This window comes from Choloepus didactylus, chromosome 1, assembly GCF_015220235.1.
Source record: "Choloepus didactylus isolate mChoDid1 chromosome 1, mChoDid1.pri, whole genome shotgun sequence".
Taxonomy (NCBI): domain Eukaryota; kingdom Metazoa; phylum Chordata; class Mammalia; order Pilosa; family Megalonychidae; genus Choloepus; species Choloepus didactylus.
The window spans coordinates 70,186,451-70,206,122 of record NC_051307.1 but is presented as its reverse complement, the minus strand read 5'-3'; the positions used below and the strand labels follow the sequence as shown (position 1 = coordinate 70,206,122).

General features: G+C 39.5%; 1 protein-coding gene and 1 long non-coding RNA gene across 7 annotated transcripts in view; one reads left to right on the top strand and one right to left on the bottom strand.

Moving 5' to 3' along the window:
- Positions 1-19,672, bottom strand: part of ALCAM (activated leukocyte cell adhesion molecule) — a 217,341-nt gene that overhangs the window by 127,178 nt on the left and 70,491 nt on the right. The window lies entirely within an intron of this gene.
- The window catches only part of LOC119532654, a 69,768-nt gene that overhangs the window by 6,491 nt on the left and 43,605 nt on the right, over positions 1-19,672 (top strand). For 2 of the 5 annotated variants that reach the window (XR_005216570.1, XR_005216567.1), the window contains exon 1: positions 5,351-5,472. The exons of 2 other annotated variants lie outside the window; for them this stretch is intronic. This is a non-coding gene — a long non-coding RNA (uncharacterized LOC119532654). Of the gene's footprint in view, positions 1-5,350; positions 5,473-5,518; positions 5,628-19,672 lie in introns of those variants that run through there. One more of the 5 variants, XR_005216571.1, reaches the window with a different exon arrangement.

The window sequence follows — 19,672 nt, the reverse complement described above, 5'->3', positions numbered from 1 at the left end:
ATAAATGTAGCTCTGTTGTATTCATATTAAGAAGAAACATCACCTTTCTATAGTTGAATGAGTTTGAGCTGACTATATATCCACATGTAAATTTTAAATAGGAGTCCAGGGAACCTTATGTAGTTGCTTGATAAGTTTTATTCAAGCTTGAATAAACAATTATTCTACCAACTATGAATATGCTTTTGATGAAAATCCATAGAAAAACAGCAAGAAAGAAAGCTTTGTACCTAAATATGTCATGGAAAGGGCTCAATTTAGTGAATAACTTACCAGTATCAATTTGCATTTTCTCACTGGCTATTTCTAACTTTTTAAGCCATTTGATTTATACTTTTATGTTTATTACTCATGTGTACCATTTCTGCATTGCCTTTTTATATTCTGAATGCATCATCTGTAATAAATCTTTTCTTACAAAAATCAGAGCTTAGGTGAAACTCTCACTGTACATATAATCAAGCTTATGAATAACATTTTAGTTTAAATATCTTAAAAGACCCACGTTTATCTTAACCTCTCCCAGTAATCCAAGAATTTGTCTTTTCATGATAAATCATTCATTCAACAAATTTTAATGAGCAACAACTGTATGCCAGGATTGTTCTACAAACTATCTAGCACTGAACAATGAGGACAAGTGTATTTAGAATGTCTAATTCTAACTGAACAACACTGGCAATTACTTCCCTTATCTTATTCATACTTACAGAGACTAATTACACAAAATTATCTAAGAAATAATCTATTATTTTGGCTTCTTTTAGTGGCAACTCACAGGAAACAAACAATTCTAGGCAGAAAAGAGAATTTATTGGCTTGAAGTACTCAGAAATACAGGTACAGGAAGCTTCAGGCATGGCTGGATACAGGTATTGAAATATGTTATCAGAATATTGTCTCTCCTTATCTGTCAGTGTGCTCTCTTCTGTGTTAGTTCATTTTCAGGCATGCTTTGCCCACACTGGGGCAGGTATAGTGGCTACTAGTTCCAGGCTTACAATATTTTACCAGTTTAGCAACTATAGCAAAGGAAGATCATTTTCCCTAATCGACTAAAAAAAAAAAAAAAAATCCTATGTGAGCTTTCATAATCCACCTTGACTAAAATGCATATTCCCAAATCAATCCTTGTGAACATGTGACCAGTGATTCTATTTCTCTGTGCCTAGATCATCTCCCTACTTCTTTTTCTAAGCCGGGAATGGTATTAATCTCACCTGATCCAACAGGACTGCATATGAGAAGTGGTGTTCCCTAAAAACAAATCCTGACATTGTTACCAAATGAAGGGGAGATAGATGCTGGCCTGGCAAAAAAAAGCAGATACCCACTATATTACACATTTACTATCATTAATAATAATAGTGATGGATATCATTTATTTATGACTTGTACTAATATCAATTTACTAGTATTATATATTGCAAACCTCTTACAATTAGACAGTTTTAGGTGCTTTTAATGTATTATCCTATTTAACCATCACATTGCTAAGAAGTAGATATTGTTATTATTATTATTGTTATTATTATCCCTAATTTATAAATAAGGAAACTCAGACTTACAGAGTTTTAAGTGACATGTCTGAGGTCACACAGGTACTAAAAGGTAAAGCAAGAGAAAAAAACCTAGTCTTTTTATTTCAAATTCATTCTTAACACTGGAGACCTTGTTTTCAAAACTTTCTCCATTGCAATACACCTTTCTATTATAACTACAATGAATTGAGGCAAAGCTTTGATCTATTACATGGAAATGAAACAGACTGGGAATTAAACAAGGAATGGACCTTCAGTGGACATAATATTGAACAGAAAATGGCTGAGAAAATGGCTGGGACTTCACTGTTCCTCATGAACATAATGTTACTCATATTTCAAGGCTAAAAGAAAAGCAATATAATGAAAAATATTGTGAACTTAAAAAAAAGTAAGATTTTTACATATAGCATGTGTTTAGATATTACCAGCTAGTGCCTTACACCAACAGATAGGTTCTCAGTTAATGTATCTTAAATGAGTATGAATGAGACAGTGAATAACTAAATGCCTAAAAAGGTTATCTTCAAAATTATAATCAGGTATGTCCCAGTAGAGGCAGCTAGGGTCTCAGGCTAGCCCTCAAAAGCCTTCATGTTCCACAAAACTAACAGAAACATGGCATTATACTTGGGGAAAACAGAGTACATAAATTCTATTATGACCATCTTTCTACTCAGACTCAGTTCTAATTTGAGGTGCCAGTGATATATCTCTGCCCATTTGAGAGATTTAATTCCAAGACACTGTGGCCTGGAACAAGATCTAGCAGGAAATGGGCAAAGCAATGGTTAAAGAGCTCCTGGAAAATAGGGACTGGAGTTTGGTAGGGTATGGAAAGGCAGGCTCTCCCAGGCCTTTTGGTTATGGTGTTTTAACACCTTGAACATTCTCTTATTGCTGGGTCTGTTTCCAGATCAGACCATCTTGCCTTCCTCTACTCCTACAAACTGGGTTCCGTGATCCTCTTTCATGGAACATCAGCTATTGCTATAGATTGATTGCTTCTTTCCTCCCTACTCCAGTGCGATCAGAATCCCCTTCTAAAGTGTCTTCCTTAGCCTATTTCTAAGGTCACATGCACAGAGGAAGACAATGGTTCCCTTCCCAGCTGCCATTCCTTGAACAGTGCCCCATTTTTTCAATTTCAAGAATATTATTGGAGACCGCATGGTGAGATCTTCATGAAGCTATATTAAGGTTTAAGAAATTTCTTTTATCTCTTTTATTTAGAGATTATGTGAATCAACTCATTTTTTGGTGTTAAAATTTCAAATGCTCCTTTCTATAGAAAAGTATGGTGACAGTAGATAGCATTTTAAAATCCTTTCTAAAAATGCTGACTATCCTATATTGGTGTTGTTTCTGACATTTTTTGGGGAAAATAAATGATATACTAATATTTTAGAACTACTATTTTAAAGATATTTGCTGCAACTTTACCAGAGGAGAGTAAACATGCAATGAAAGTCTCCTCTGCTACCCTTTCCCTACTTTTTTTTCTCCTCATTCCAACTACTTAGGGAAAGACATACTTATGAGAGTTTGGTAATCAAAGAACTGAAAAATGTATTAGGGGAAACATCTTAGACTCAGGATTCTTACCCTAGGATTTCTTAAAGAATGTAAGAGGGTTATTGACATCTAGAAATGCTGACAAATTTTTACATAGGTGTATTATTCTTCTGGGTAAAAGGTTCAAAATATCAGTGGGAGTCTGAGTATTGCAGAGATTTAGAAAGTGGATCCTGGAGTCAGACTGCCCGTGTTCCAGTCCTGACTCCTCCTTTCCCAAGTATATGTTCTTGAGCAAGTTGTTTAATCTCCCAGTGCCTCATCTTCCTCATCTGTATAATGGTAAAATATTAGCACCGAGGGATGATCTGAAAATAAGATTAAATGAAATAGTAAACATGTAGAACCTAACATTGTACCTGGCAAGTTAAAAGTATTCAAGCATATTAAAACTGCTTTTACAACCATTGCAACTAAATACTATTAATTGCATAATTTTATAAATTCTAGTAGTTATAATAATACTGTTACTGCTATCACTATTATTGTTGTTGTTCTTATTCTCAAAGGGACTTATGAAAGGGTAGAACCACTACCCTATGCTTTCCTAAGTATTTCATTTTAGAAGTCATGTGGGATCACAATTTCAAAGTGTTTTAAATCCTTCTTGGAACTCTAAGTATGCCTATGTGAGGAGGTGTTGGATAAGAAAACTGGCTTAAAGAAGGTGGTATAAAATCTGGGTCACGACTTCTGCCAAAGTGCCTCTAGTTTTGCAGCCCAAACAGTGAGTAACATTGAGGGATAATATGAGTATTGGGCAATAGCAGAGGGAAAGGAAGGAAAGAAGTAAAATAGAGATATTCCAAGTGTGGAAAACAGATAAGAAGGAAAAGTTCCAGTGACCCAAGTATATTGGTGAGGTATCTTAGCCATTACTTGGGGTGACTGTCCTGTGTTATGTACAGAGCACATCCAAACTGGTAAATCTGGTGTAAATATGCATGGAACTATTGCTTATAGCATTTGGGAAACAATAAGCAGTGCCTAGAAGGCAGTAAACATATCGAACACTTTCTGCTTCTAAGACACAGGGGCCTATCAAGCTTCATTTGGCAATGAGAGATGTGGTAACGTATCAAAACAGACTAGTTTGGATTCAATATGGCAGTACACTTTAAACTCTTCATTTGGGAAAAGAAAAGAAAATGATCCATTTTAAGCTTTTAAGGTACACAACATTGCCACCATTTTCTTGGTGAAATTTTTTCCTCTATTTCTCATTAGTTTCAACTCATTAAAGTTTTCTGATAAATGCAAATCCTATAAGGCTGATTGGTTCAATTAACCTAATATAGAAAAAACATCAGCCACTTATCAACCTTCACCTGACATTGGCATAGTGTTTATGAGGTGTAGTTCCTGGGTTTTGTCATTTGAAGAGGGACAAGGGATTGCTAGAATGAACAGGGTTGCAGAGCAACAGATTAACTAAGCAGTTCTCAGGAATGATATTGAAAGGTAACTGATTAATTGAATACTGAAGTCATCTAATCAAACAGTGAACACAATAAATATGTTTCTTCAGAGATAAATTAAACTTTTTTAGCATATTCATTTATACAGTTAACTCTGTATGTACTTGTTAAGTCTTGCTTAGCTGTCAATAGCCACGTGGTATAGACTCTCTTTCACATCATTCTGAAAATGGCTGGAGAACTTGCCTGAATTCTTTCATGATTTGAACAGTTTATTCATTAAATATGCAAACTTTTATTCACAAAAAGGGTGAAATAATTCACTAAATCAATGCACTGCTATCCCACACAACCTGCAGTCAAGCAGAGCACACAGTAGCACAGAACATAAATCACCAACAACATATTTTATGCTGAATTGAAGGTGTAATAACAAAGAGAGAACATACAGTTAGAATAACATTGGTGCCAAAGATCCACCTAGCTATTCATATATGAAAATATGTCCTTTGTGGTGTGGAAACATATTTGTTTGTTTTTCCTTTGTCATATGAGCCTATGGAAAAGACGATCACTTTACAACTATGAAATTTTGATAAAATAAAGGATGGATCTTAAATCTTGTGGCAAGTCGGGATAAATAAATTCAGATAGCCTAAAGCGTTCATTTATACTCAATCTATCTTCTCTTTTACCTAAACTGAAGCCCTTTCCACTCCCCAATCCCCACCCCCCTTTTTGACACCCTGCCCAGATCCAGTTGCCACAGCTGTGCAGCTCAGTGAATAGCACGAGTCTGCACCCAGTAGCTTTAGCTGCTCATCATCAAAGCGGGCCCTGTCACCCTCTGGTCCAGGGCACAACTTCTCAGCCAGCCCAGAGGAACAGCCCTTCATGGGGGAAGGGCAGGAAATTCCAGAGATAAGAAACATGGTCTTGTGAGTATCTGCCCTGGCAGCTTCAAGTCCCAATGTAGAGTCCTAACTGGATTCCTGTGTCAGTGAACTCAGTGAAGCTCTACCTAAGGGAGAACTCTCCAGGAGAGAGGACCTATGGAAAACTGGATGGAGCCATGGTCACGCATCTCTCTAAGGTAGAACTGGCAAAAAAGGCAGTATCATGTGCAGAGGCAAGATGCCGGCTGAAAAGAGATCTAGATGATAACTGGATTTTTTTTTTAATGGAGAGTAAAAAAATGCAAGCGGCATTTTTCTTTTAGCTTAAAGGATTTCATCAAATCACTAACTGATGAATAATCTTATAGTACGTATTATTTTACATATTTCTTTCTGTGTGTAAAACTTACATCTTTAGGGTTTTATAAAATTTAGAAATATGGTAAAAATCTATATATTAAAATTGACTTAAATTGATCAGAAAAAGTAGGACTCTAAATTGGGACTTAAAGGTTTTTAGAACTTTTACTGAAATAATTACAATTTACTTTCAGATGACCTTTAAATAACTAATTCCTCCCCTAAAAAATGTGTCTGCTATACCATCAGAACTCTGCAATCACAACACTTGCTTTTCTTTGGTGTTCATATATCAAAGGCTCATGTTATACACACCCATTTGAAGAAATCTAGATATCTATATGAAAAATACTGTAATCAGGGATACCAAATATCTTCCCCCCTCATATTTTTGGCCTACTCTAAGAATATTATAAAGAGAAAATTAAATGTACACTTTCATTCTCTTCTTGTGTTTTTTTTTTTTTTTTTGGTAAAAATGTCCTGAAGGAAGATTGAGCTTCTTTCCACTGCAAAACACCAACATTAATTGATAACAAAAGGAAAACACTTGTCAAAAACCTGCTAGAGTTTTCAGAATTATATTTTAAAAACTTATGAATATAAATTTATCTCCCTTTTAATCAGATGGGTGGTAATTTGCGGTCGCAGTTGATTCGTCTGGGGGGGGGGTGGCGGCCGGTTGCTAAATCCTAGGCTCTCAGGATTGCTCGGAGGGTACCGGCGGCGGGGGCTCTTTCCTGGAGGCGAGGGCGAGGCGGGGGACTTGGCCAGGTCCCCGGCGGGGTGGCGTGCAAGGTGTGGAGGGCGGCGAGAAGGAACAGGCGGGACACGTTTCTTTTAGGGTGAAGAAACCAAGAGAGTTTATTAGGGGAGAGTACAAGCTTATAACGGGCGGTTTAGAGGGCGGGGTAGCTGTAGAGGTTGTGGATTGGTTCTGAGAGGGCGCGGAGGTTGTCTTTGGTTGTTGGGTGTTGCACAATGATTGGTGCATGCGCACTGGCAGTAGGGGACGTTGCATTGTAACGGAGGGGTTGAGTGGTTAGACGAGGGAGGCGGTCTTACCCGGCAAGCTTCCTCCAACGGTTGGTTTTGGGTGAGGAATTGGGGCCTGCCTCCGGCCTCACCTTCTCAGGCCCGGGGGGCTGTGGAGGGCGCTGTCACCCATACCCACTACCCTCCCCAGGGGTGGATCCGGTCCCCCGGCCCAGGCCCGCCAGGTTGAAGCACGTAATCAGTATCCCGCAATTCCCCCTTCTTTTCTAATTAAAGGAAGAAGCTTACCGGAGAGGCCTGCTAAGGGATGAGGGAAGGGGGAGGCCGGGGAGGGGAAAAGGGGTTGACGGTGGCTCAGCGAGGCCGGAGCTCGGCGTTGGTGTGGCGCCCGGGCGCTCGACAGGGGCCTTGCTGCTTGCGGGATGGACGAGGGTGGGGGGTTTAAAGTTGGAGGTTCAGAGAAGCTGGAGCTCGAGGTTGGTGCGATGTTCAGGCGATCGAGAAGGGCCTCGCGGTCGGCGGGTTGACCGGTGGAGGTGAGGTCGCGGAGGGTTGGTTGTCATCTCGGAGTAGGGAGCGTCAGAGGTGGCGAGTCGCTGGTACTGGACTTTCGAGCGCAGGTTTCTTCGACTCTGGAGACAAAGGTGGCGAAAGGCTTACTCGGCTCCTGGAAGAGCTTGGTGAATTTATTAGGCCGACAGGCAGAGCAGTTGGCAAACGCTCGTAAGGCGATTCCCCAAAGGATAGGCCAAAAGGTGGCAGGTGCATTAATATAAGCAGATGCATTTATAAACGCTCCCGTGCCCAAGTAAGCTTCGGGGTGATGATAGACTCCAGTGGCTGCGTCTTGCTCGCTTTGCCTAGCTGCTTCTGCCTGGAAGTGGGCACGCCAATCAACAAACTGGCCGGGGTTAAGGATGGTATGGGCAAGCGAGGCCCAGTCTTGGGGGAGGCAAAAGTCCATGGCGATATCCTGCAGTAATTGGGAAGCGTATGGGCTACCTAACCCATCTTCCTTGACGGCCCTGCGAAGCTGCTTGATAGTATCCGAATCAATGGGATACCAGTCGTACGGTTTCTGAGGTGTGGGGGTAAGGTTAAGGGGAAAGCAGCGAAAAGCACAAAAGAAAGGAGGACGCGCTTGCAGAGGGCCTGGCACAGGAGTGGGGGTAGGGGCAGCGTTGCCCCAAGGGTTGCCTTGAGGTGTAAAAGGCAGCCAGGGGTTATTTGCCGGCAGGGTGGGAGGGGCGGCGGCAGCTGCTGGCAGTGGCTCCGAGGGGGAGCTCGCCGAAGGGGGAGGCGGAAGTGGGAGGCCCCAAGCGTCGCAAGATGGCGGCGCAGTAGGCGTGGCTAAGACACAAGATGGCGGACTAGCTCTGCCCTGTGAAAGGGCGGGGTCTAAGGCATAAGATGGCGGACTAGCTCCGCCCTGTGAAAGGGCGGGGTAAAGCTCATGCGGTTTCCGGCCCGGCTTAGGGCTGACGTCATCACTAGAGCACTTCCTCCCCTCAGTGGAAGAAGAAGGAGGAAGTTCGCCATTTTGGAGAGGCTTAGTATTGCTTTGTTTTCGGGGGGCGACTTCGAGCGCGTTGTTAATTTGCTCGACTAAGGATTCTGTGTCCGAATCGTGGTCTACATTAGTATCGCTGTCTGAATCTGTTGACTGGGTTGATAGGGCCTCCTTGGATTTAATGGGGCCTCGATCAGGGGGGAGGGAGCCTTGAAGGCAGGAGCGGACGGTTATTAAGGTGGGGAGCAAGCCGGGAGGGAAGCGCTTGTTCTCATGTTCCATGGCGTTGGTGACCCGATCAATAAGGCAATCATAAGTAACAGGGTCCCAAAGATGGCAAGTGGTGAGCCATGGGTTAAAGGGCAGCAGGATGTCCCAGTATACTTGCAGCTGCCGGACAGACACCTTACAGCGATGTGTGTCTAGGAGACCAGCCAGAGCGCGAACTTGGGGTGCTTGGCGTGCAGATAGACGATTACCCATAGCGGAGTGAGAAAAGAAAAAAAGGGGGGTTGATTATTGAGTAAAGAAAATGAGGTAAACCGTGGTCGCGAGGCCGAAGGAGACGGCGAGAATAGAAGGCAGGAGCCTCTAGTAGCGAGAGCAGTTTGGGGGGGGGGGGGCGGTCGCAAAGAGGCACACCGCGCCAAACAAAGAAACAAAGACACAGAGGACTACAGCAAAGTAATGGAGGGGAAGAGGGAAAGCTACTGGAGGAAGAGTGTTAGGAGGAGTGGGGGGACATAGGAAGAGAAGACGAAAGGTAGTCGGGGGCAAAAGCTAGGTTAATGCGGGAAAGGAAGAGCGGCCCGGGCGCGGAGCGGCGTGGGAGAGGCGGCTCCAGACGTGGAGCGGCGAGGGAGAGGCGGCTCCGCGGGGCGGCGAGGGAGAGGCGGCCCTTACTTTGCAGGCGAGGAGAAGGGGAGCTGGAGAGGCGTCCGGGCGAGCGGGTGGTTTTACTGGACCACTGCGTGGAGAGGACTTTTAATCCCAGGGTCGTGCTCAGTCGGTAGAGCATGAGACTCTCAATCCCAGGGTCGTGGGTTCGAGCCCCACGTTGGGCGCCAGTTGCGGTTGCAGTTGATTCGTCTGGGGGGGGGTGGCGGCCGGTTGCTAAATCCTAGGCTCTCAGGATTGCTCGGAGGGTACCGGCGGCGGGGGCTCTTTCCCGGAGGCGAGGGCGAGGCGGGGGACTTGGCCAGGTCCCCGGCGGGGTGGCGTGCAAGGTGTGGAGGGCGGCGAGAAGGAACAGGCGGGACACGTTTCTTTTAGGGTGAAGAAACCAAGAGAGTTTATTAGGGGAGAGTACAAGCTTATAACGGGCGGTTTAGAGGGCGGGGTAGCTGTAGAGGTTAAAGGCTTGGATTGGTTCTGAGAGGGCGCGGAGGTTGTCTTTGGTTGTTGGGTGTTGCACAATGATTGGTGCATGCGCACTGGCAGTAGGGGACATTGCATTGTAACGGAGGGGTTGAGTGGTTAGACGAGGGAGGCGGTCTTACCCGGCAAGCTTCCTCCAACGGTTGGTTTTGGGTGAGGAATTGGGGCCTGCCTCCGGCCTCACCTTCTCAGGCCCGGGGGGCTGTGGAGGGCGCTGTCACCCGTACCCACTACCCTCCCCAGGGGTGGATCCGGTCCCCCGGCCCAGGCCCGCCAGGTTGAAGCACGTAATCAGTATCCCGCAGTAATTTACTTTGAAAAACAGTCTCCTTATTATTCTGAAATTCACCCCTACACTTTTACATGTTGCCCTCTTAGCTAACCCTTCCAAATTTTGAAGATAAAAATCATCTGTTCATGTATTCACATAAATGAATTTACTGTATCTGAATGTTCAGAAATTGCATGGTAGAACAACTTGATTTGTTTTATGTCTTCAATGTTAATGTTGTTGTTGCTATTTGAGCTCATTATAAATACTATTATTACCTAATAGACTAAGACAAGATGAAGCCACTGAAATATTTTTTTCATATTCATATATCAACTAAACTGTTGGTTGCCTCCTTGATGTATTTGGAATGTTTGGGCCATTTAAAAAAATATATAGTAAATTTCTTTTTGAGATGCTTTTGATACTCTCAAAAGAAAGGTCACTGGTCATATTTCTTGACAACATAGGTTGTTGTTGTCCTTATTTATTATGATATAAACTAGCATTAGTGATTGCTTACTTGATGTTCCAGTTTGCTAAAGCTTCTAGAATGCAAAATACCAGAAACGGATTGGCTTTAACAATGGAGGGTTTATTAGTTCACAAATTCACAGTTCTAAAGCCATGAAAATGTCCCATTTAAGGCATTGACAGGATGATAACTTCTCTGAAGAAAGGCAGATGGCATCTGGGGTTCTTTTGTCACCTGGGAAGGCACTTGGCTGGAGTCTACTGATCCTCTCCTGGGTTTAGCTTCTGCTTAGCCTCTCTCTCTCTCTCTCTCTCTCTCTCTCTCTCTCTCTCTCTCTCTCGGCTCCTGTGTGCCCCTGCTTGTTTCTCCCAGGTTGTTTCTCTAGAAGCGTTTGGGGGTACTCTCTTAGCTTCTCTGGGACAAACTCTGGATTTCAATATCTTAGCTTCTCTCCTGTCTGGTTTCAACGACTGTCTCCAAAGTGTCTCTGGCTGTTTTCTCTCTAAGCATTCCTGAGCTCTCTTCAAAATATCTCTTGCCTTTTATCCTTTCATAGAGGATGCCAGTAAACTCATTAAGACCCATCTTGAATGGGCAGAGTCACACTTTAATGGAAATAAGCTAATCAAAAGGTCCCACTCGCAATAAGCCTGCCCCCACAAGACTGGATTTAAAAGACATAGCCTTTTTACGGGGTGCATAATAGATTCAAACCAGCACACTTGATTACTTATTTTAAAAAGAGATAATAAAGGAGCATGAACACTTTGTACAGAAATATATAAACTAAAATAATATTACTGGGCATTTTGGTGCTAATTGTAAAGATAAACACTGGAGGATACTGATTTAGGTAGTCCTGGCATTTTTAATACTTCTAGAAAAAAAATTTGTAGATGTATTTTGGGGACTGTTTTGAATTGATTTTATGATATGCTTGGTCAATATTTTTGCTTACATAAAATAAATTGCAACATCGTTATGAAAGGAAACACACCCACTTCTATTTTGAATGCATGATAAAAAAAAGTTGATCCATTTAAGCGGCATTTTCTGCTCTATAATAGACATATGCTGTTTTTTCCTAGTCAATTTTTTAAAAAGGACCTTTAAGAAACCAGAGGTGGTTTAGTTTTATTTGAAAGGAATCACATTAGTACAGCATTGAGTACTACAAAATTACTCCAGATTCTCTTTAACGTATCAGAAACGTTATTAGATGTTCAGTCTACGTTTTGGCATTGTGCCACCCATCTTTGAAAATTGGGAGTAAACTGAATGAAAGTCGCATCAAAGAAACATTTGATTTATCTTTTTAATACTGTGAAGTAAGAGAGTTCTGAATTTAATTCAAAGAAATGAAAGGTATAACTGACCTGATTTGAAATTAGGCATGTCAGCAAGTTTATGTGCAGAACCATTTGAAACCTGCCTATGCCTATTTTAAATAGCAAAGAAATTTAGTTCTGCATTTGAGCAGTGTTTAAGATAGAAGCTGACATGTATAAGTTTTATTGTAAGTTCAAAAGAAACAATTTAAAAGTGGATAGATTTTTTGTTTAATTTTTTTCTAATTCAAAAAGTCTATTATTTTAGAAAACCCACAGCTCTGTTTTTAATTAATGACTGGTATATATCTATTATTTATTATTCAGTGACTTTTAGATACTATGTTTTAATTCAGTGGTTCTCAACATTTTTCAGCTTTTAGAAAGATTACCTGTACAACATACTCCAATCAGAAATACTGCACATGCACAGTATAATTTTCAACATAGTGTAAGAATGAAGGAGGAAGCTCATCAGGCTGTGGAGGAGGAGGTGGGGGGAGGCAGGAATGCATTTGAAAGAACACCTCCAGGCATCATGAAGTAGACCCCTGGAAGGCATGTATGGCCTCAAAGAGAATTGATGATTAAACAGATAATCTTTCAATCTCATGTTCTAAATAATATATATAAACTTAATAGTATACTTGATATCTTAGAAATGGTGTGCTAAAAATACGAATAAGTATAAAACTTTTTAAGGTTGAAAGAAGTATTTTTATTAAACAATGAAACTTCTACCTCATATAATAAGTGTTGATATTTTAAATGCTTCTTCCAACCTAAGAACTTGGAATTGACTCATTTTCTTAAGTCACTTTTTTTTAACATGACCTTTTCCCCCTCCAATATTTAACATTTTTCTCACTTATTCCAGGGAACCACGTGAAAAGGAATTTCATTACTCACTTAGAAGTTATATGGCCAAAATTCTGCTGTGCTTTGATACACTTTGAAAAAAATTGTTTGTTTTAATTAAGCCCATAGTGTCTCTGAGGTGTATAAGGTGGCCCTAAAGATATCCTGAGGCCTCAAATCCTAAAGTCATATAAAGGAGAATAAAGGTCCCAGGTAGCTTGGTTCTGGTCACATTCTAACCCAATTTAATAATATAAAATCTCATCCAGTCTCAATCCCACCCATTTCCACTGTTATTATGCTTCCCAATACATTAACAAATACAGAGTGAGTAATATAAAATACACTGCTGTGTGTTAATACACTTTATTTTTTAAAACGGATAATGAGAAAGCTACACCTGTGGTAAATAATGAAAATTAAGGTTTAACTATAAAGTATTGAAGCTGAAAATAGGTTCTAAATGAACTATAGCAACAGCCTGTGTGCAGCAACACCACCATTGGAATAAACATACTGCCATTCAGCATGACTCCTTGGAAGGATGCAATATCCATTTAGATATTTAAGTAGAGTTTGGTTACTTTGAATATCAATCTTGATAACTTATTTTATAGTTATATCTCAAAATTGAGGAAAAATGCTAAGCCCCCTTTTTTTTAATAAAACCTAAATATAAAGATTGAAGTCCATTACAAGGAAAAGAATGTCATACAGAAGCTTAGACAATGAGTGGGAAAAACAGACATTTGAAGGTGAGCGGTGAAGGGCTGGAATACTATTTCAAGAATTGATCACAAGATTTAAAAGAGGCAACTTTGGACGGATGCACCTTTTAATATAATTCACACATTATTACTGATGAGTTATAAAGCTCCATATGTCTCCTGCTTAAAATCTGTGAAGCTTTTTTCTTTCACTTGATTAAAAGCAAAGAAAAGTTGACAAGGGAACTAATAGGCTATACATAATGAATAAGGTGGCAATGTTCTCATCTTGTCAATCCTCTTATAAAAATGTTACAGAATCCTGATTCAATGCATTGTGATCGACTCTGAATCATGTACTTGGGCCATGGTAGCCACTACCCTACTGAGACCATTACATTACCATAGTTAAACTAGATACATTAACACGAAAAAACAGAATCAACCTGGTTCTGAGCTAAAAGAACAAAAACAAAGACAAAAGCAAAACCAACGCATGTAAATACAAAAGAAAAGTCAAATATTTAGAACTTACATATTCTTTTTATTCTCGTTTGATCACAAAGAGTCATGTGCCCATGGCAAATACTCAGATGATATTTGGGCCTCTGTACATAACCCAATGATTATTGCTGATACACAGAACCAGGTCATACTTTGCATTAGTTCAGGTGTCGTCAACTTATAACAAATGTTTTTGACAGGAACCTATGGTCTAACACCTGAAAAGAACCTGGGTAAAAATAAAAATTAGGAAAAATTTCTTTTCAGTACTTTCTCTCTGTTCTACGTTCTTGTTCTTCTCTCCCCCTTGCTTCCATGCCCTCATTCTATTCCTCCATGCACCAACAGAGTCTCAAATGGCCCTGACTCCCAGAGGAACTCTCCCTCCTCTCACTACAGCTTGAAAAATGTATCCTGGGGCAGAAGATCTGTGATAAGATAAAAAGAAAAGCAATCTCTTTGGTTATCTGATGGAGATAGTTTATGTAGAATTGTGAATCAACTTAAATTTCCTGCCTGACTTACTTTTAGAGGGGATTAGGAGGTGGTAGGACAAATGTTATTTGTTAACATCTTCCCTGGGGCATGTCAGAAAGAAGAGGTCAGCAACCTGACAACCCTTTAAAGAATGTCAAGCATGACACCCTTTTGTCATTTTTTTTTTCCCCACTGAAAGTTTCCTATTTGCTGATCCCTGAGCTTAGTACTGAGGCCATGGACGTAAAGTAGACTTTTTAGCCTCTGCCCTTGAGAAGTTATAACTTAGAGATCTTTTCTCCCCTTACCCACACTCACTCTCGCCACACCTACCACAAACCCCCAGAATTAAGCAAACTAAAACAAATTTATCTCCTTTTGACTTTCAGGCCCCCAAATTGAGGTAGGTGATATTCCTCTGTGCATTCACAGCTTAACCATTCTCAAACTTCTGAATTTGTTTTCTCCTTATCACCTCAAAATTTAAAGTATCATAGATTATAAGTGAAAAGAACATGATAGTTTGTCTCACTTGGTGTTTTGAATTCCTAAAGCTAAAAAGGGAATCTAAATATCCCCTTTATAATTATCAATGTGATAGACTGAGAGCTTTTATTAAATATGGGTTTATATCTGAACTAAATATGTAATGAAGTAAGAAAAGAAAAACAGTGTGGGAGCCCTGGGCCCAGAGCCTTCCCCAAGGGCCTTGAAGACTGTGTGTATGGCAGCTTGCAGGACCTAGATCAGTTAAGGTTTGACCTACTCTCCTTGTAGGATCAGGCCTCCAGCATTGAATGTAATCTATTGCTACCTCCCTCCAGAAACTACCTCCTCCCTGAAACTCCCTGAAATACTATTCAATTGATCCTCACTATGTTCACAAGACCCTCGCTTCCACGCTTATGCTCTCATGCCCATTATAATATATTTGTTCTAACCTTATGAACCACTCCCTGGAACCCCCTGCTTTTGCAGAGTATCTTCACATTGAGCTCTGAACCTGCCACCATTCAGAGCAGCTCCTGAATTCAGGGCAACACGACTGACTTCCTATCCCGTAGGTAAGCCCTATAATAAAAGCTCATGTCTCAGAATGTGTCCGGTGCTTTCTTTAGTCCTTTGGCTGCAAAAGCCTCTTGAGCCATGACAAATAGTATGCACATTTAGGAAATATAAGGATTTGAAACAAAGCTGCAAAAATGCTGAAATAAAATAATATTCTTTTTAGAATATAGAATAGTGTTATATAAAAACTCATTTTTAGAATTTTTCAAGAAAATATTTGAACTTTAAACATTAAATGTTAAAAATGGAATGTATTTTTATTCACATATTTTCCCATCATTTTTCAAAAAGAATTAGAAAACTGATGTTATGTAACCCAATACAGTTGTTTTTTATTTTTTTCATTTATGTTACTTTCAGCAGCATCTAATTATGGAAACCTTAAACCACATTACATTTCTCAATTTACTTTTAAAAACAATAATTATTGATATGCGCTTTTCCTATGATGATGCAGCAGAACAGGGAACAGAGAAGAATATTAACAAATAGCGAGTGGACTATGTTCCACAAATTCTGCTAGGATTTTATTTAAGAAAACTTCAAAATCAAGAAAGAGAACACCACTCACAAATAGTACATACAAAGTAAGAAATAATTCAAATTATATTATTAAGATTATTTACTTATTAGCATTTGTTCTCCTTATTTTTGATGCTATTCTCTTTAAGCACCCTTGTCCTTCCACGTTACAGCCAAACATCAACAACAAAAACAGCAGGTTCTGCAGCTTAAAGGGATTCTGCGCTCTATGAATCAACTGTACTTTTTGCCCTGATCTTCAGCCTGGAAGTCTCCTCCAAAAAATCTAAAATAGGCCACAGAAGTTACTCCTACTGCCTTTGGATCAGATTCATCCTGTGCTCTGAATACTTATATCTTGATCTCAAAGCACCTTTTAGATTCTAGATCATCACTTGCTCCAATTTTCCATCTTAGAACACAAGAGGTTACAAAATTCTACACTGAGCCCCAATTCTTCACATCCCCATTTCCCATTCATGTATATTACTTATGTTATGACTCTTATCCCAAATGAATCATAAGCACATTTTAGAATTAAGCCATTTCTTTATCCATTCCATAGTAACTATAATTTGTTGACTATCCTATCATGTGGCAGGTGCATTCTTTACAATTTTCTACATATGTAACAGCCACATAAGGTGGTGTTTTGTGCCACTCTTATTAATAATGAAACTGAAACATATATAGATTACATAAGCTACTCCAATGATATAGAATTCCAATCCAGTATGCATCATCAGCATTACAAAACTTTGCACTCAATATATGCTTACAATTTGAAATAATTAAATAAAACCTCTGAGACTTGATTACTCTCCCTCCTCTGAGTTAATGATTCTAAAGTTCTTTGGCTCCTGACTACAGGAAAGTGCAAACCCTCTGCCGTTTTTCCTAACTCCTCATCCTAGCTCCTAGCAACAAACCTTTGACTACTCACTGTCTAAAGCTACCCAACCACATTGTCTTGGCATGAAGAACAAATGTTTTCACCTATTTGCAACTGTCATATAACATGCCAGTTCCATACTTCTTGGTCCATACTACAATAACATTATTTCTGTATATACTTTCTAATCAGTATCTTTATAGCAACTTGAATGGCTTATCAAAGAGATGTGTTTAACATAAATGTCATTAATCAATTATACCTGCCAGATAGTTAAGGATTGATCTACGATCCAAGTATTGAGAATTTCAAGAAAATAATAACCCTATTATACCTTATGAAAAGTTTCTATAATAATTAAATAAATGTATTGTCATAGAATTTTCATATCTAATCCATGATGAAATATTTCCTTTTAATATGCTAGCTTAAAATCTCTCTAGTAGATATTGAATAAATATGTGTATTGAATTATGGAGGTTATATATGTTTTTCTGAGCAACTTTTAAAGTTTGATTAATATTTTAGAAATTATTTGTATCCTCTCCATACAAAGAAAGTTAAAAAAAATACCAAGGAGTCACAATGTTGAATAAATTTTATGTCAGTAATGTTGTGCAGTTATAAGGAAATAAAAGAAGCAATCATTTTAAATTTATCCTAAACCAGCATATAGGGTGGGAAAAATTAAAGATTCTCCATCATGCTCAATAACAGAAGATCATTCATTGGAATATCAAGCTTCATACCTTAAAAGGAAACATTCTTTTTTAAAGGCATATGACAGATACTATTAAAGATTTAGAAAACAAAGGCCAACAAAGGATAACAGGGCAAACAACTAATGCCTTAAAACTGATTTTACATTATATGAGGGGTTGTTTTGCAGTTTTATTTATTTACAAATAAGCTTCAAGTTTAGGCTAAACCTTTTCCTTTGAAATTTAAATGTTGCCTAAAGGTAAATTTATGATCAATGAAAAAGATATATATTTTATATATATTTATTTTTTCTTTGTATATATATATATATAAAAGATATATAAAGATATATATCTATCTTTTATATATATATTTATTTTTTATAAATATATATTTATATATTTTTTACTATGAAACTAGATAGTTTAGGAATTTTTCATCTGGATAGTTGAAAAACAGGATGCACCTCATTTCTATAGAACCATTTAAGTATTATATTTTTGAAACTATCTGCCATTTGAAAAAGAATTCAATATCATTATAATGAAATTTGGGGTAGATATTTAAAAAAAATACTTTTCATGTTAACTTACAATCTTACTCTTCTTTTGGAGGGAAAAAAAAAAAAAGGTTGAACCGGATCCAGAAAGAACCTATTATCCCAGTAAAATGATATACCTATTTAGAACAGCAGTCACCCTTAATATTATACCTAATTAGACTTCCCTGCCAGCAAGGTATCAAAGGATTCATGTAATACAGCCGAATTTATCAGAACATCTTTTTGCATTAAACTTTTCTTCCCTATTAATGTTTTAACATTTTAAGAACTAGTCAGCACTTCTTTCCCAAACACCCAGGAATTTAAAAAAAATCATTTTGTTCTTATTCTTATAGAAAAGAAGAAAGAGATACTCCAGGTTATATCAAGGATACTAAGAAATAATCTTTTCTTCAATCTTCTTCCCTCCAGCTGTCCTCTGGGGAGTGGTGGCGGGGGTGCAAAGAACAAGAAAAACAAAAACTAATCTTATTTTTGCCATGAAGTCATATTACTTTTCCAAAAATTGATGAATACTTTTTTTTTAAAAAGTCAAGAGTTTCTCAAAAAGTATATGAAAAATAATTAGCACATTTTTTTTACTAATAAAAAATAGGCAGTATGGCAAAGTAGGAAACTGCAGAAATCAGTCCTTCCACCAAAACAACTAATGGACTGGCGGCAACTGTCTAAATCTACCACTTTGAAGTTCGGAGCCTAGGGTATCACTGTGCAGCATCAGAGAGTTGCTGGAGGAAGAGGCAGGTAAACTGCATAAAGACCAGTGGGTTTCACCCTCCCTGAAGCAGCTACCATCCTCCTTCCCCCAGCCTCCTGGCAGGCAGCAGTGGGGACTGGAGCTCCAGCTCCTGGCTCAGCTAGCTGGTGCCACCTTGGGACATAAAGAACTAATCCTACAAACTACCAGGATGTGTGGCTTGATCCCAGTTTTCCACCTTTGATCAGCTACTTCAGATGACTGCCCCACCCCTACCCTGAGGGCAACCATTGTTATAAACCCTCCGGGGCAAAGGCAGCAGAGGAATCTTAAAAACAGTAACCTTCCTCAAAATTACTGAAAACGGTTAAGGACAGCATTAACTGGACAAGTGTTGCATTAACTGGGCAAGTGCTGAATTAAGAAAACTCAGCTTCAAGGCCATAGAATAAGCTCCTGGTGCATTTGCTGGCCTCTTCTCCACCCCTCCAAAACACAGAGTGGAGCAAACTTGTACTTCCATTGTGGATCCCTGGCCTTATTCCAGAGGGATTAAAGTGACCCCTGTGTGCACACTGGGGTGCATATGTGTCAGTGTCAATTTATCCTACAGAAGTCTCTGGCTCACCCTCCCAGGGTTTGTCCCGAGGTCTGAGAAGCTGCTTGCAGACAGCTGAGACAGTGTGAGAAACAATTAAGTTGAAACAGCTGGGGCAAAGGACTACCTGCATTACATCACTCAAAAGAGTACCAAGAAGTCGAGCAGTTTATTTGAAAGGGAGTAGACAGGGCATTCACTTAAGCTACTGTAAACTGTAAACAGGGAATTCCTAAGGCCTTTAGCAAGCACAAGCCCAATAGAAGAAGCAGGCTCCCAGCCTCCAGCTCCAACACAAGGTCACATAAGACCTAAGGATCCTGCGCTTCTTAACATTT